General features: G+C 44.7%; 1 protein-coding gene and 1 non-coding gene across 3 annotated transcripts in view; one reads left to right on the top strand and one right to left on the bottom strand.

The window, feature by feature from the left end:
• Positions 1-15,577, top strand: part of NAV2 (neuron navigator 2) — a 766,628-nt gene that overhangs the window by 236,431 nt on the left and 514,620 nt on the right. The window lies entirely within an intron of this gene.
• On the bottom strand, positions 9,020-9,154 carry LOC126936710 (small nucleolar RNA SNORA1). The gene has a single exon (XR_007719530.1). It is a non-coding gene; the product is annotated as a small nucleolar RNA SNORA1 (small nucleolar RNA).

The raw sequence follows: 15,577 nt of genomic DNA, 5'->3' as shown, positions 1-15,577 counted from the left end.
CACAGCTTTGCACTTTCAGTCCAGGCAAAGCAATCAGCCCGCATCTTCAAGGGTTGGCTGCACTTAAGATCTGGGGTGCTGTCAGGATGTTCTTTTTGCAGTTAATTTGCTGCAACTGGCAGAAGTTGATCATGTCCACATTCCTCAAGGCCCCTGCCAAAGCTGGCCCTTCTCACAGATGCTGGTTTAAATTAGAGGGGTTGTTTGTGGAAGACTAGATTTAGCAGTGATTAACCCCAAACTGGTCCTATTGCCTTGCCCTCCTGATGGGCAGGTGGAAGCATGCTGGGCAAGGCTGGCATCTAGCACAAGCGGTAGATGCTTGCTCTTGCCATCGCAATGAGAAAGAAGCCCATCAGCTCTCCTCCTAAGCCTGCCTGGGCTCCTACAGCAGCCAGAATGCCAGTCAGACCCACTGTTTTCCCATCCAAGGTACTCCACACCTGGCCCTAGCCTTGCTCCTGCCTCTTCCTTGCTGTGCACACTCCTGCTCCACCCCACACCTTTGCCTGCCTTGTCTCTGTGCCCTCAGGAGAAGCTCTACTCATTTTTCCAGACTGTGCTCAGATTCTACCCCCCTATACAAGTTCCTCCTTGGACAACCCTGGGGAAATTCACCTTTTCTTCCCCATTCTTCTAGTTTCTCTTTGCACATAAGCCCTTTAAGGCATCGGTCATCATCTTTATTGTGTTAGGAAGACTGAGTTCCAATGAAAGTGGGAGCTCCTGATGGCCAGGGATCCATGTCATTCATCTCTGCAGCTACAGGGCCTAGCGTGAGCTTTGGCATCTCATTCATTCAGTCATTCATTCAGCAAATGTGTTTTGAAGGTCATTGTAGCAGGCACTACGAGAGGTAAGGGAGTCACAGCCGTGGACAAGGTGTGTTCCCTGGTTTTAAGTTGCTCCTAGCAAAGAGGCCATTGTAACACAGAGGGCTGAGCAGATTATGGTGTGGACTCTAATAAGAGATGCCCAGTGGAGCCTGGGGTGGTTCAGGATGGCTTCTTTAAGTCATACAGAATGAGGAATCTGAGGCTCAAAGGAGTGAAATGACTGGCCCAAGATCTCACATCTAGTATATGATGGAGAAAGTGCTCAAATCCAGGCCTAAGTGCCTTTTGCACACAGCCATTTGTGGAATGGGTCCTCCTCTGTCTACACTCCCCATTCCAAGCTAGCACACTCCTTTCTGATCCTCAGCCACAAAATAAACAGGTGAGGGATCAGACCCACTTGGCCAGAGACTGGGCAGCCTTGCCACATTCTGATGCAAAAACCTGTTTTCAAGCTACTTCAAACTTTTGAAGGTTCTTGAAGTCATAGAGAGGCTCTCAGCTGAATCCAACGCAAGTGAACAGATTTCCCATCTGCAGAGTATTTTGAAACAGCTTGCTTCTTACTAATGTTTTATTTGTTTGTTTTTCTATTATAAAAATAATGCATACTAATTGTAGAGAATTTGGGGAGAAAGACAAATCACCCATAATTCCACCACCCAGAAATAACCATTGTTACTATTTTGGTATATTGAGATAGTTATTTGGGGATATTACTTAGAAATTGCTATAATATATAATTGCTGTTTATTAATTTATGCAAATACATGAATATGATTTAGCTCGTTGTAAAACTTACACATTCCAGTGCCTGGAAATTTCAAAGATCTGCTGCTCCCAAAGAGAGCTCTTAAACCTAACTCTGTATGGTCCTTTTCATGTGAATAACATATATCTGTTTCCGTCCCTGTCTTCTCTACCAGTCTGTGTGCTTCAGAAGGGAACCCTGAGCCTTTCTCATCATTCCCTCTTTAGTACACAGTGCATAGCAGACACGCAGCACTGGATGGAATGGATGCATCTGTGGCCCGGGAAGGTGTCCTGGGGTCCTTCCATTTGGCTGTCTTAGGGTGAGTCGTGCTGGGTATATATTTCTAAGGACAGTTTCCCCTTCTCTACTGTGTTCACTAAGGAATTAAAGTATCTTACAGCAGGAATTTGTCTTTTTCATCAAGGAATCCCTGGGTGCCAGGAAGTGCCTTGCACAAAGAAAGCCCTCAATCCATGTTTATAAAAGGCTGAATGACCTGAATAATGCCACTGTTTGGTAAATAGTGTGCATGGATTATCACCACAGCCATATGACGTGGGTCTAACCGTATCTTTATTTATCACATGAGGAAACTGAGGCTCAGAGAGGTTAAGCAGCTTGTCCAATGTCGGTGTGTTGCTAACTGGCAAAAGCCGAATGTGTGGTCAGCCTCCATCAGTGTTCTGTTTGCTTCCTTCATGGTGCTGCTTTTCAGATACCTGTCCTCAGATACCCACCTGGCGAAGGAACCTGTTGGCTCGCACCCCTTCACTTTTCTAAGGCTGGGTGAAATACCACAAAGGTGGGGCCACTGACAGGGAAGATCTGCCACAAGGGCGCAGCCATCCGTGTGAGCCACCTGGCCTCTGGGCCCTGACCCGGCTCCTCCTGGGCCCCCTAGATGCGCAGTGTAGCCACTTCTCCCTCTGTGTCCTTCACCACCTATCTTTTTCACAGCTCTGTTTCCCCTCTTGTCAGCAGATCTCTCAACAAAATGTTTTCCATCACTGCTGCCTATTTTTAGCCCCTTTATCAGAGTTATTTCCTTTGGTAAATAGCTTCCTGGCATAGGGTGAGCAGCCTAACTCGGGTGCCAGCAAGCGCTGTGTGGATGGGGGTGTGGGATGGGTGGGCATCTGGGGTGAGAGGGAAGAATAGAGGAGCCATGGACCAGGCCCCACCTTTAGGGGCTACTTTCTGTTCCAATGGTGGCAGCAGCAGCAGGAGCAAGATGCTCATTCATTCCATTTCAATTCGTTAAAACCATTCTTTGAGAAGGCAGCATGTGCACAGGCCTCGGAAGCAGACAATCAGCGACAGGCGCCCAAAATAGACTCAAAATCAGCAGCATTTTGTTTTGCTCAAGGCTTTTCATGCCTGCAAGGGGAGGAAAGAAAGGATCCAGAGCATTTTCTGCTTCCAAACACCATCTATTTTACAATAAGACAAATGACTCGTATTCCTATTAAATCCAGCAGCGTCCCCTCCCCACCACCCCTTCTCTGAAGCCCTCGCCAGCATTTCCTTTTGTGGCTGTAAGAGAAGCAAATAGCAGTTCACGCATCTCCAGTGCAGAGTGCCTCTGCCTCCTCCAGCTCTGCCTGCGAGCTGGGCTTTTACAAGCTGAGATTTTCATAAATTAATGCTGCGTGTGCTGCTGTAGCTGCTGTAACGGCTTTCCAGAAGGTGCCGTGAGCCAGGCCCTGCTGGAGAGAAATGAGCCAGTGATTTGCTAGTGGAAGGCTCTTGGCCCCAGTCAGAGGTTAAGCCAGGCAGTTGCAGACGTCCTGGGCTGCTCTCTGAGTGCAGCCTGATGTCATTGAGCCTTTAGAAGGGACATCGACTTAGGAGATTCCCTGGTGATCAAGGAGGCCACTTATGCAGGGGGCGAGTCCCAGTGGGAGAGCGGGATGCCTAGACTCCAGTCCTGGCCCTGCCCTGTGGTGACATTGTGACATTATCCAGCCACCATCCCCTGGAGATCAGTTCTTCCTAGTATATACTCTGAGTACACTAACACCTCCCATTTGTAGTACTTACAAAATGGGAATCTAACACTTATGTGTGAAATATGTTGACCATCTAGGTCAGGGGTCTGCATACTTAGGCTCGTGTGCCAAATCTGGCCATAGCATTGATAATACATTATCTATGACTGTTTTTTGCACTACAGGGCAGGGTTGAGTAGTTGCCATGCAGAGTGGATGGCCCTAAAACCTAAAATATCTACCCTCTGGCTCTCGACAGGAAAAGTTTGCTGCCTTTGGTCTAAGTAGTGAGTCCCAGGAGAGCAGAAACCCCTCTGAGAGGTTTAGGGACACATTCACACACCCAAGATTACTCAGCTAGTAAGTGGCCTAAATGTCAATGTGTGTGTGTGTGTGTGTAAGTTTCCACATCCAGGACTATCAGGGAAGTGATCAGTGGAATGTATACAGGTAGAGCCAGAATTTGACAAAAAAGAAATCCCTCCCAAAAATAAAAGCTATATGATGAGTATGTAGGTGGGTAAGCTCAGTGCCTGACTTAGTGTTTCTGAGCAAGGAATCCAGGCAGACTCTCCACCACCTCTGAGCTGTGTGGCCTTGGGAAATTTTTTAACCTCTCTAAGCCTCAGTTGTCTCAATTGTCAAATGGATATGATAAGACTTATTTTGCAGGACTATTATGAGAATTCAGCATGATAATTTAAGTACATGCTTAACATGGTTTCTGGCAAATATTAGGGGTTCTCTCCCAGGCCTGGTTCCCTTCAGTGGTTCCCACTGCTAATGACAAGGCCTTCCTTGGTCTTCATCTATCTGCCCTTCATAACACAGCTCAAGCAGCTGGACAGACAGGAAGAAAGGGCCCTGACAGTCATGGGTGGCAACTGAGTATAGAGGTTGAAGTGTTTTAGAATCACTAGACCTAAGTTCAAATCTTGACCCTACTATTCACTGAGCCAGATCACCTTGAGTATGTTGATTTACCTTTCCAAGCCTTGCTTTTCTCTTCTGGAAGATGGGAAGGAAATACACACTTTGTTGTAAGGCAATAATAAAGAGTAAGTGCAATGATATGTGTTAGGCATTTAGAACAGACCCTGGAACTCAGTAAGGGTAAATAGTAAGCACCCAATAAATGTTAGTTGTTATTCCCCTCCTACATGACCTGGTCTAGGTAGATTCTAGCTTTTCTGGAATTTTCATGTGAATGATTGGCGTTGAGCATCTCTAGACCCCTCTTGGATCCTACCTTGGAGACAGGAGTCTCTGAGAAGGCTGTCTCACTTAAGTGGAAAGTACTATAAAACCCAGAGGTCCAGCACATTAAACCAGCCCAGCTATGATCCTGGCATGGGGACCAAACAATATCTTTGAAAATATGTGTTTTCCTAGATAAAACCTCTAATTGGACAATTGTATCTTTTGGCCTTATGCAGACTTTATGACTTTGAAAGCTCTTAAACGGAAAGCTCTATGAATGGGATATATTTATTTCTGTGGCACTCTGACTCATGCTGTTGACCTGACCGGGGGGTGGGGCTTCCAGGACTTGCTAATTTCCCTTTGCCAGGTGGTTGTTACTGTGCCTGCACCCTTGGAGAGCCACAGCCAGTTGTCACTGAAACCCAGACAAAGGGCTTCTGGCTGCCTAAAAGATTGTCCTGTACCCAGATTGATTTCCCAGGAAAAGAACATGGTGCTTGGGAATTTCTCTGGGAAGCATCACATTTTTCTTTAAAAGACTGAAAGTTCATTTTATCAGGGCTTTTTAGTCCTCATAGAAAACTCTTACAGTCTGGGTTAAAAGCACCTGACTTCAAGGCTGGATTCATGGCTGATGAACACTTCCTTTGGGTACCCAATTCCAAGAACTCTTCTGAAAGTAAGCAACAGAGCTACAAAGACATTTCCAGACTAAAATCACAATGACACTGACTGCACACAGAAAATGTGCTAATTAGGATAACACAAGCTTCCATAACAAGAAGGTACCACAATGTATAAAGGCACAAACACAATAGAAATTTAGTTCTCATTCACATTTTAGTCCAAGGCTAACATTTCTGGTCAGTGGATAGCTCTTCTGCACCCAATGATTCAGGAATCCAGGCTCGTTCCATCTTAAGGTTCCACTGTACTAAGCAAGAGAGAGTATAGATTATGGAGGCCAATTAGCTTCAGTAAGGGAAATGTGCCAAAATTGAGGCCATAAAAAATTAAATGTGATATGCAAATAGAGTGCCATTAGGTCTAGTACCTGGTCAACCATGAGGGCTGTCACTATCTTCATCTGCAAATCTCCTGCCCTTAGATCAGTGTCTAGCATATAATAGGTGCTTAGTAAATGTTTGTGAAAGAAATGAATGAATGAATATCCCACCAGTTCTATTCCTTTCTTCCCTGACTTGGGTCACCTGACAGAAAGGCCAAATTCCTGGTCAAGTATTTCAGGCCATTTCAAAGGTACATCTGTTGGGCCCAGAGTCCAGTGGTTGGTCAAATGTTCCTCCTCCTGCTCCCACAAAATCCTGAATTACTCATCCATTTTACAAATTGCTTTTATTAAAGAGAAATTTAAAATTATATAAATTTGGGAGTATCCAAAACAATCTGGTATATGGGTGTTTTGCCCAAGGATCTCTGATTAGAGGTTCCCTTAGAGGGCATCTAGGCCCAGAGCTGCAAAAATGACCCAGTTCATGAGCCAACCCACTTGGCAGTGGCTTCCTGGAGATGAATTCTGAAGGCAAGCATGCTGTGATTGATTAGTAATGTCTACCATAGGCAGAGAAAAGGAAAATGATAAGCAAAGTCCTGTGTAACCTGCTAGACCCTATCAAGTCTAAGATCCTCATATGTATAAGGCTGAGGTTCAAAGAGAAGAAGTGGTACACAACTACCACTGGAGACATAGGTTGGAGGGCCTAGGAGGTCATTGGAGGCAGAATGAAAAAGGATAGAAAATGGTGGAAGTTCTGCTGGAAAATTCTCTTACAAATAGAGAATTTGAGAGAGCTCACTGCTAGGAACTAGCCAACGATTGTAGCTACCTCTAAGAAAAAAGAAAGGAGTCAGAGCATGGGGTGTGATGTGGTTTGGAATCTTGCTGGGCTTGGTCAGCCTCATTTGTGCCAGGTTGTGGGGGGGGAAAAGAAGCCTGCTGTCCTTGCCCATGTTTCTTTCCACGTATCATAAGGTAGTTTCGTGAACCCAATGGGCCATAGGTAGATGGCAGGGACTCTCCTAGGCCTCTGGGATGCCTCCCATAGAGATTTGGGCACAGAGGGCACCGTCCAGTCCCAGAGCACCATGACTCACCATACCTGGTGCTTCCTCTGTGCCTCCTCTGTGCTGGCTGCTGGGGGTCCAGAGACATTGAATCATGGCCCTCAACCCAGGTGAGCTCACAGTCTAGAAAGAGACAGAGAAGTCCTCTGTTTCTTGGATCCTAAGATGATATCGGTTACAAAACAGTTTATCAGTTTAATGACAGAATTTTAGGAAGACAAAAAAGCAAACAAAAAAACAACCGACCAACCAACCAAACAAAAAAAATCTCCCAGCTTAACCAGAGGCAGATTGTAGGAGCTATCCTGATTTTACCAAAGGAAAAATGGGACCACCTACATGATTTTTAATCAAAGAAATAAATTCAATCAGTGGTTACAATACAGAGTGATCTGTGCTGTGATGTGGAGAGTGCTGGGGAAGGTGTGGTTGATTCTGCCTTGGAAGGGAGGTCAGGAAGGTCAGGGCCCTGGATAAAGGACATTTGAGGAGGAGTATGCCAGGCTGACAAAACAGGAAAGGGATTCCCAGCAGTGGGAATGACATGGTCAAAGGAACAGGGCATATCCATATCCACAATAGCAAGAGCATGTGTAGGTGATCCTGGATAGACAGACAGACAGACAGCGTGAAAATGGCGAAGGGCCTCTACGTATCTAGAGCAGCCATTGGGAAGTGAGGCTCTGGCCAAGAGAGAGCCACAGCAGCTGTCAGAACAGGGGCCCAGAAGCTGATCAGCCATCACAGCTCCATCTCCTTCAGCTGCTCCCAGTGTGGGAGCACAGATGCTTGATAACCAAGGGATGGTCTATTTAAAGCCACCTGTAAGTTGGTTCGAGAAGGCACACTGTAGGGTAGAGAAGGAGAGAGGGAAGGAGAATGTCAGGAGGAAGAAGCATGCTCAGGAGGCAGGATTCCAGCCTGGGCTCAGCCCTGAGCTCACCGCAGGGCCTGGGGCAAGTTCCTGCCTCTCTCTGTGCCTCAGTTTCCTCAGTCTCAGTCTCACGCAGTGGTGAATTGTGCAGGCTCAGGAACCAGGTGTGTGGGTCCCAAGCTATGCTTCCTCACTTGTGATCTGCAAGCATTGGTCAAATTACTTAACCACTGTGCTGACGTTTTCTCCTCTGTAAAACTGAGATAATAATAGTACCTACCTTTTAGAGTTGCTGCAAGGATTAGATGAGGTAATGCATGTAAAGCATTTATAGCGGTGCCTGGCACACACTAAACACTCAAAATCAGCTATTTTTAAAATTATGATATGATGATGGTGTTGGACTAGCTTAGTGGGTTTTAAACCTTAAACCTTGGAACCTTTCTCCTAACATATTTGGAACTTCAGTGGGTGAAAAAGGTCACATTGAGCTCTTTTGGTTGGAAGGTGGAGACTCTGAGCCTTGCCACTTTAGCATCCCCCTTACCCAGGCCTGCCTCCCAGCTCCCCGCACCCCAGGCACCTCTGCAGAACCTTTAAGCTCCAGGAAACCCAGATTGAAAGCAATTATCCCAGAGGATCTCTGAGGTCCTTTTCAGTTGCTCCTTTTAATCCAATTCTTGCTTCAGACGCTTGAGTTTATATCTGGAAGAGCTTTCTTTGATAGCTCAAAATCCATTTTCCAAAAGCATCAACTGAACCAGGCCCTGGGGGACAGTGTGGTAAAGGCAAACCAAGGCAGATATGGAGAGGTGAGGAAGGTATTTGAGTAACAATCCTGACTGCAAAAACCCACAAACAACCAAATACCACCATTATGGTTTTTACTTTAAGTCAATACATTTTTATTTAAGGAATTTTACATGTGATTCATTCCACTGTCCATCAGGGTCACCTTAGTTCTTCCAAATCTTGAGTCAAGATTTATCTTCAAGATAGGCCTGTCTAGAGATTCATGCTTAATCCACAGTCGTTCTGTCCATCTTAGTTGGGCTTCTTTTATCTCCACTTGAATACAGACATACTGGAAATACTTTAAAAACTTCCTACCCAGAATCTTTAGGGTCTAGTTCTTCAAATAATTCACTTTAGGGCCCTAGCAGTTGAATTGTGGAAAGCATATTGCTATTTTGGCTAATGAGCACAAATGTATTATTCTTTAATATTTTTCTAATGTTGAAGTTGTGTTGCATCCCATTTTCACTCGTGACCTTAGCAGAAATGTTACAGGTCTCATTGTCACCACTGTGATGTGTTTGCTGTGATGGAAACATAGCTTGTTTCTCAATGTAGCCCCATTAACAATCTCGGGATGGCATGATCAACAGTGCCTATTCTCCTTGAGAATGGGGCATCACCTTCACAGTTGTTAGGATAAGCTATGCAGATGTGACTGCCTTCTTTCGTCACAGTCCAGGATAGTTTCTCATTCTTTTTTCTCGAGATGGTCAGGCGCTGTCATTGCCCTGTGTGCAGTGTGTCATGGGTGTCTCTTCTCTACTTAGGAACTGTCTTATTTCCTCACCTCTAATCTGAGAATAGCAGATGACCAAAAAATCAATATTGGATCTATCAAAGGGAACTGAGTATGGGCACCCCTATGTGGCCTGCTTCAAGCTGGATTCAATGATGACCCAAACAGATGTAGATCCTGACCGTGCGGATGTTATTGTCTAGGGGGAAAGATCAATTAGTGTAAGTGTGATAGGGATCAGGACTTGAAAGATAAAATTCCAACATCCAGAACAACCATTGTGGGACCCTATAATCCACAAAAAGTAGGGATTTGCCTTCAGGATCTACTAGGGCTGAGCCTTGGTAGGACCCTGAGAAATTTCATCTTGAGGTCCTGAAATGGAAGATCTCTTTGCTTCCTGGGACCCCAAGACTCACTGCAGAGTTCTGCCTGGCTTTTCAGCATATACAGAAGGCTGGCTGCTTGTTGTGTACACTGTTAGAATTGCACATGCACTTTAGACATTGGCCATTCAGCTTCCAAGGCAGGCTATGGAGGCCACAATGAGCGAAAGCTAAGGAAACAAGTCCAATCCACAGTTAAGTCCTGACACCTATCACACTTATTGATCTTTCCTCCCAGAATAGCATCTGCATGGCCAGCATCCACATATGTTTGGATCATCATTGAATCTAGCTTGAAGTAGGCCACATAGAGGTGCCCATATTCATCCCTTTGATTGATTCAGTATTGATTTGTTGCTCATTCAGTGCCCATCTTCATTGACTATCCTCTGCTTGTCCTTCATCTGCATCTTCCTCTGATCACATGCCAGCTGCTTCAGCCACCTCGGGCTTGTCACTGTTCTCTAAGCACTCCCACTGCTTAATGATCAGGTTCTCTTTGCCTGGAATATCCTTTCCTGCATCACTGCCTTCTCCCACACCAACTAAGCTCCTACTCAATCCTCAAAACAATTCCAAATGCCACCTCCTCTAGGAAGCCTTCCTAGATCACCTCAGAATTTTTTATTCCTCCATTTCCTGTCCTCCCATAGAACTTACACAGTATGTGACATTTCACTTGAATATGAATTATATTTTTGTCATTGCTCCCATATGTTATAAAGCTTGATGTGGGCAAAGATTTTTATCTTACTGGTCTTCATACTTGAATGTTTGGGGGAAGTCCATGAACTTGGCCTTTTTAATTCCTAGGTCTTTCTGGGTATGCAAACTTAGACTATCTAATATGTCTGAGTTTCACTATTTCCACCTGTAAAATGGGCATTTTTTAAAAACTTGTGATAACAAGTTTATTGTGGGCATTAACTAAGATGACTTGTATGAAGTAATAATGAAAATAAAATAATAGTAATGACAGCTGATATTGACTAAGTGTTCATTTAGCCACTGCTCTGCTCTTTACAAGTAGGTCATTTAAAACATTTTTTAAAATTTTGAAATAATGATAGATTTGCAGGAAGTTGCAAAGATGGTACTGAGAGATCCCATGTAAAGATAGAACTGAGAGATCCCTTTCACCTGGTTTTCTCCAATGTTTACACGTTACATAACTATAGGACAGTTTCAGAACCAGGCAACTGACTGTGTGAGTATTGTTCTGTGTCCTTTTCTCACTTGTGTAAATTTGTGAGAATCTTACACAATCACCACCACAATCAAGATACAGAACTCCCCCATCTCCACAAAGATCTCCCTTGTTCAGCCCCTTCAGAGTCATACCCACCCCTCTCCCTTCCGCCACCCCCAGCCCCTGACAACCAACTATTAATATGTTTTCTATCTGCAAAATGTTGTCATTTCAACAATGTTATCTAAGTGGAATGGCAAAGTATGTGACCTTTTAAGATTGGCTTTGAGATCCATTCAGGTTGTCTGTCTATAGTTCATTCCTCTGTTCCTGGTGAGTTCTGTTCCGTGGATATGCCACCAATATACCACTGATATACACTGATACATGACTGACAGACCATGGTTTAACCAGGAAAAGTATCTGGGTTGTTTCCAGTTTTTGGCTTTGACGTATAAAGCAGCTATAAATATTTGTGTATAGATTTTTATTTGAATATAAGTCTTCATCTCACCAGGATAAATGTTTGGGGGTGCCATTGTTGAGTTACATGTTTAGTATATGTTTAGTGTTTTAAGAAGGAAGTAAAACTGTTTCTGAGAGTGGCTGTACCATTTTACATTCCCACCAGCAATGTATGAGTGATTCAGTGTCTCTACATCTTTGCTGGAATTTGGTGTTGCCACTATTTTAATTTTATCTGTTCTAAAAGGTATGTAGTGACATCTTATCATGGTCTGGCTTTCCATCTCCCTGATAGCTAGTGATGTTGAACATCTTTTCACTGCTTATTGGCCATCTGTATATTCTTTTCAGTAAAATGTCTCTACATGTCATTTACCCATCTTCTGGCTGGATTGTTTGTTTTTTAATGTGGAGTTTTGAGTATTTTTTATATATGCTAGATATGGGTCCTTTGCCAGCTATGGGATTTGCACAATTAGTTCAATTAATCCTCATAACAACTCATGAAGAAGATACTAGGATTATCCCAATTTAATAGATGAGGAAGTTGGGGCACTGAGAGGTTAGCACTGCGTGTGGCACACAGCAGGTTTCCAGGGACACATCACAGTGAGTTTCATGCAGATGGAGCTCAGACCAAAGGTATAGTACCTCAAGGTACTTTGGTGGAATGGTGGGGCTGTTGGAGATAAGGAAGAGGAGCTGAAAGTGAAGGCCAGCAATGAGTAGAGGGACTTCATACCAGGCCATCAGCCCATTTAACAGGTTGAGGAGTTGAGGCAAAAGCACTAGAACAGATTGCTATCTGTCTGTTTCATTAAGTTTCTGTAAGTTTCATTAAGTCTGTGAAAATTGTGTCTCTTTTCAACTGCATCCTACCTTTTTCCTGTGCTGCAAAGTTTGATGGTAGCTGGCTGGTTTCTACTTCAGGGCCTTTTTTTTTTTTTTTTTTTAAGAAGGGATTTCTCCTGTGCGTTCTCTTTCCGGGGCACATGGAAGCAGGCTGCTGCTGCTGTCATGGAAAGCACAGGAACAGGAGTCAGGATACCAGGTGCTGGTCCCAGCATGGTAGTGAACAGTGTGGGAATTGAATGCAAATCATTTCTCTGGGTTTTCTATCTCCATATCTGTAAAATAGGAGTGACAACAGCAGCTAGCTGGCAGGGTGATTGTATAGATTAAACAGAGAGGAGAGGAGGAGAACAGGGGCGTTGGTAACACTCATGGGTTCAGAGTGGAACTCTTTCCTGTCTAACCATGTAAACCTGAGCAGTGTGCTTAACTTTTCTAAGCCTGTTTTCTTATCTGAAAAACAGGGATAATCACAGTTTCTACTTTATGGGCTTGGTGTGAGGATTAAATGAGATATTGCACATAAAGCACTTGCATAGATCCTCTCTCAAGATGAACATGATTAATAATAACTAACATCTATCAAGCACTTACTTTGTGTCAGAATCTGCTTAAGTTCATCAAAATTAGGATTAGACACCAAGACAAGGACTTAGGTGCAAGTTTATATGGGAGGGGATCCCAGGAAGCAATGTGAGAGAGCAGGGAAGTGAGCTGGGGAGGAGTCATTTTGGTGGGCAGTGGGGGCTCAGTCCCACTGGGCACCCTCTTAGAGACTGAGAAATGCACCTCAGAATCTCCACTGTGGTGTTTATCCACCATCTTCCAGTCCTCATTCGTGGAGGGTCACTCCTGGGGCATTCATTCCACCACACCTTTGACCTGCCCTGTGCTTGCGCTAAGCCTATAACCATGATGAGGAAGCATCCTCAGGAGAAAGACTCAGGAAGGCATTGGCACATACAAGGAACTGAACTATCTGTATGGGGCTTTGGGGTTGGCTGAGGGGAAATTGATGAATGCTAGTGGTGTCTGCTACACCACTTTAAGCACTTTATAATATTAACTCATTTACTTCATGTAACAACACTATGAAATGTTCTGTTATTATCCCCATTTTATAGATGAGGCAACTGAGACACAGAGGGGTTTTACAACTTGACCAAGGTTCTCCAGTCAGTCTGATTTCAGAGCCTGCATTCTTTTTTTATTTTTTATTTTTTTTGAGACAGGATCTCACTCCGTTGCCCAGGCTGGAGTGCAATGGCACGACCATGACTCACTGCAGCCTCAACCACCCGAGTTCAAGTGATTCTCCCACCACAGAGCCTCCCGAGTAGCTGGGACCACAGACACACACCACCATGACGGCTAATTAAAAAGAAAATTTTTTTTTAGTGATGGGGTCTCACTATGTTGCCCAGGCTGGTCTCAAACACCTGGACTCAAGCAGTCCCCGTGCCTTGGTCTCCCAAAGTGCTGGGATTACAGGCATGAGCCACTATGACTGGCTGGAGCCTGCATTCTTTCGAGAAGTTGTGACCATAATTCTCAGTAAAAAAATATATTTTATATCACAATTCAGCTCCCAAACACACGGACACTAAATAAATTAAAGAGTCCTAAAACAATACTCATCTGTACCACGTGCAATACACTCTGAAATTTTCTGTTTTTTTTTTTTTTTTTTTTATCACGTTATTTTAAAAATGGTATTAGTCACCCACTAAATTGTTTTCATAACCCAGTAATGGGCTGCAACTCACGGTTTTGGAAAAAGACAGTGCTCTAAAATTCTATTTTATAGGACAATGTTGATGTCATAAGGCTGGCACGGGGAATGATATGGGGTAGGTGCCCAGGGAAGGTTGGTTTCTTTGTGTGCCCTTTTTGGCAAACCAGAGCCTATGAGCTGCTACCTTCTAGGCTTGCATCCAGAGGCCTGGCTGGACCTAGCACGTTTCTTAAATCCTAGACTTGCCCCAGTGGAATCTGCTTAGCCTCCTCCCTGGGGATGGGCACCATCTTGGGCTGTGACCTTCAATTCACCGGCTCCCCAGAAGCCAGCTCCTCCTTGGGAGGTGAGGTTATACTCTGTCCCCACAACATTGTCATTTCCTTCCCCTGAGTCTCTCTGTGTGAGGATTGTTCCCCTAATCAGGATGGAGACGCAGTTCATTACAAGCTGGTGAGGCAACGGCTCTGTGCTCCAGGCCCGAGACAGGCTGTCTGGGAGCTTGGCCAGCCTCCCACTGCCCCGGACACCAGGGCAGTGGCCTCCGAGCAGAACCAGCTCTCTGGGTTTGTCTGCCCCCTTCCCAAGGGACACAGGCAGACACACTGTTTGCTGAGACTTCCACAGCTTTCATTATTATAAAACCTCTGTCATGCTCAGACAATGAGTTTCAGCAAATGATAGCACTACTTCCGAGAGCGTCTGTAGAGCACCTAGAATAACAACTGGCCTTTATTGAGTTTTTACCATGCACCAAGCCCTGGGCTAAACACCTCACCTGCAGGCTGTTCGTCTTTACAGCAGACCCAGTAGGTAGGTATAACTAATCTCCACTCTACAGATGCAGGAACAGAGGCACAGAATGTTTTGGTAGCTAAACAACTCATCAGGAGGTTAGAAGGTGGCCACACCTAGCTGGCCCCACTGACTCCACCGACTGCCTCTCTTTGCTGTGTTGCGTACAAGAATGTGACTCCAAGTTTTTCCTTCCTTCTGGATCCACGTCTGGCTTCACTCTGCTCAGCAGTCAGGTGAGTTTCCATAGGCGACTTTGTCTCTCTGAGCCAAGTTTCCTCATCTGTAAAACAGTGCCTAGTGGTACCTCCTTCTTCAGGCTGTTAGGAAGAGTAAATGAAATAATGTATATAAATGCATCTCCCGGAGATCCTAACACGTAAGAAGTGCTCAATAAATCTATGTATGAAAGAGTCGATTCAGCTGTTTTCCCACTGACTTGACAGTATCCCGCAGCCATTTCCCAGAGGCATGATGTCACCACCCAGAGGATAATAGCAGCCAATCTAGAAACCTCCATGTGTTCCTGGGCTTCTCATACTTGTGCCTTGTCTTGCCCCACTGCCCCATCTCACTGACTTCCCTGGGGCAGAAATCTCCAATATGACTAATATCTCTTGGAGGGCTATGAAGAAGCCATTTATTTCCTCCAACAACAGACCCCTCCACCCAGGACGAGGAGAATAGCCATGTGGTGGCTGCAGAGCCTGGTGCCGAAATTCTCGTTAGCTGCAGTTTAATTACTGCCTGCCGTATAGGTTTTTAATAACAGTAAGTCCCAATTAGTTTCTTGTTACTTCAGAAATAATTACTGATGGTGGACCTTTGTCTCTGTTTTAATTCCAGCTTCATTCCCAAGCTGCGGAAGTCTAAACAAGTGG

This window comes from Macaca thibetana, chromosome 14, assembly GCF_024542745.1.
Source record: "Macaca thibetana thibetana isolate TM-01 chromosome 14, ASM2454274v1, whole genome shotgun sequence".
Lineage (NCBI taxonomy): Eukaryota > Metazoa > Chordata > Mammalia > Primates > Cercopithecidae > Macaca > Macaca thibetana.
The sequence above is the reverse complement of the archived record's forward strand: the minus strand, read 5'-3'. Positions and strand labels throughout refer to the sequence as shown.